Source organism: Cervus canadensis, chromosome 17 (genome assembly GCF_019320065.1).
Source record: "Cervus canadensis isolate Bull #8, Minnesota chromosome 17, ASM1932006v1, whole genome shotgun sequence".
Taxonomy (NCBI): Eukaryota; Metazoa; Chordata; class Mammalia; order Artiodactyla; family Cervidae; genus Cervus; species Cervus canadensis.
In genome coordinates, this window is record NC_057402.1 from 33,729,240 (window position 1) to 33,731,900 (window position 2,661).

Consider the following 2,661-nt stretch of genomic DNA (forward strand, 5'->3'; position numbering starts at 1 on the left):
TAACTGGAATAAGCCCTCTTCAGCAGCACTTTCACACCATTCTGGCCATCCCACACCCTTAATCTCACTGCTCTTGTCTGCTTATGATGGTAAGCTCTCCTCCACCAGAAGCAATAGAGCTTATATAAGTGCTTCCCACAGTCTCTCACACAAAGAGGCCCAAGACACAATTACTGTGATGATCTAAAGAGAGCCACAGAAATGAAGACATTATTTGATCTATCATCATGAGGCCCAGGTTTCTGGGACTCAGGGACTGGAGATCTGCTGATGCAGTATCCCCACCACCCCACAGATAAGAACTTATCAGAATGTTTTGTTAACTTCTTACTCCACTGAGACCCCAAGACTTGATCAAACAGTGGTGGGACACTTTCTGAGAAGCCTCTTGTGATAACGGCCACCACAGCAGAGGAGACACTCTGGGTTAAAAGATCAGAAGGAAGCAGCAGCTGTTCAGATCTGATCAGCCTTCCTGGAGAGATGGTCCTGTTCTTACTCCTGGCGGTCCTTCTGTTCCCCACTGGGGACAGGTGAGTGATGGTCCCATCCTCAGAGTCCCAGACCCACCATACGTGGACAGACCTGCTTAGATGCTACACTCATGACCACTCTGTCCGTGGTCCATCTAAGGAAATTTCTGAACTCAGGTTGAATTTTCTCAAAGACCAGCAACCTTGGTCCCATCTCCACTTTTCAGCCTTTGCCTCCATGAGCACAGCAGGCAGTCTGGAATCTTTCTTTCAGGGAAAATCATCGGGGGCCATGAGGCCAAGCCACACTCCCATCCCTACATGGCATTTGTTGAATATCAGGTTTCAGAGGACATTTCCAGCTGTGTGGGTTTCCTCGTGTGTGAGGCCTTTATGCTGACAGCAGCTCACTGCTTGGGAAGATGAGGAGCAGTGCCCGGCCCCCACCCTCTGTTGACCCCTTGCAGGGGACGTAGGAAGCTCTTCAAAGTCCAGGTGAGCGTTGGGGAGAGAGGGCCAAGTGCATGCCAGTGGCACATGAAGAGAAGCAACTGATCAGACCTGGAATGGAAGGATGCCAAGATTGTGCCCTGGACCCTAGAGTACACGTGTGAGAAATTCACGTTTCCCTCTGTGACTGTCAAGTTTCTGCATGACTGAACACCCTTGTGGACTCCAGGAGGTCCTCCCTGCCTGGGCTGCCAGAGACAGACAGCTCAGAGATGCTCAGCTCCAGGCCCATCACCTAGAATTCTCTCCTCTCCAGTCCCACCCTGTCCCAAGCAGTGATCTTTCCTCCCAGCCTCTGGCCTGTATCTCCTGTGACACCTGCTCCCTCTCTGCTCTCTGTGCAGCTCAATCAATGTCACCTGGGGGCCCACAACAGCATGGAACAGAGAGGATCCAGCAGGTCATCCCTGTGACAGGAGCCATCCACCACCCAGACTGTAATGGTAAGACTTGGCCCAATGATATCATGTTACTGCAGGCTGGACGCATGGCTGCACTGGCTCTGGGACACTTTCCTCCCAGGGCTCTGCATCCCCCTGACCTCATTCCTGCCCTTCCTCCTGTGCGACCCCTTCCGTGGTGTGAGCACTGAGAAGAAGGCAACCCCACGACTGTCCTGCAGTCTCTGTGGCCATCAGTAGGTGAGAATGCCTTTCTCTTCTTCAGCTGATGACGCTGACTTGACAGATGCAGTGAGCCCCATCATCTGCCCAGAAGCTGGTGAAGGTGAAGCCAGGTATAATGTGTGGTGTGACCGGCTGGGGGCAACACGGGGTAGATATTCCCTGTGCAGACAAACTACAGGAGGTAGATCTTAAAGTCCAAAGGGAGGAGAAATGTATCACTTGCTATGCTGCAGATCCAAACAAGAGGAAGAATTCTTTCTTGGTGAGATCCCCAGTGTTGTCCATGCAAAACCTTGGGTCAGGTGAGCTGGGAGGATGAGGGTCAGTGGGAATGAATCCCATCCCTGAGTCCCCAAACTGTCCTCCTATCTGGTCTCTGTCCTGTGTCCCTGGGGGGTGAACACTGCCCCAAAGTCATATATGGGCAGGGGCTTCCCGCGGGAGGAGCAGCAAGATTGTCAATGCCTTGATGAAACCTCAGGAGCAGCAAGGCCCTGATGTCAGCCCAGGCCCCTAACAGAGACCAGCCTGGGCATCAGTGGGGAGAATAACTGAAGAAGGTGAGCTCAGCCCTTGCTCTCTCTGCCCACAGGGTGAGTCTGGGGGCCCACTCGTGTGTAATGGTGTTGCCTAGGGCATTGTGTCCTGTGGAGAAGGGTATGGGAGGATTCCAAATGTCTACACCAGAATCTCCAGCTTTCTGTCCTGGATCCAAACAACAGTGAGACAGTACAAATGGCAGGGATCAGCCTGAGGTGCCCCTGGGATGGACCCTCCATCTTCCCTGGAATGGGTGCACTGGGGAAAGTGGGTGAAGGAGGGCTGCCTGGAATTTAATAAACTTTCCTCTCTTGAGCAGAAATCACTGATTCCTCTTTTATTTACCTAAACACATTTGTTAGGCACGTATTCTGTCAGGCAACCATCTAGTCACATCTGATCTTCCTCCTCCAGCACATACACCGCACCCCACCCCCACCTTCCAACTCTAAAATAAAAACTCCTGCTGTACCGACAGCCAGCTCCCTCCAGTCACATGTCCCCAGAGCTAG

General features: G+C 52.4%; 1 pseudogene; it reads left to right on the forward strand.

Annotated features, from left to right (window-relative positions):
- Window positions 1-483: 483 nt before the first annotated feature.
- On the forward strand, window positions 484-2,363 carry LOC122454926 (annotated as a pseudogene).
- The last annotated feature ends 298 nt before the right edge of the window (window positions 2,364-2,661 follow it).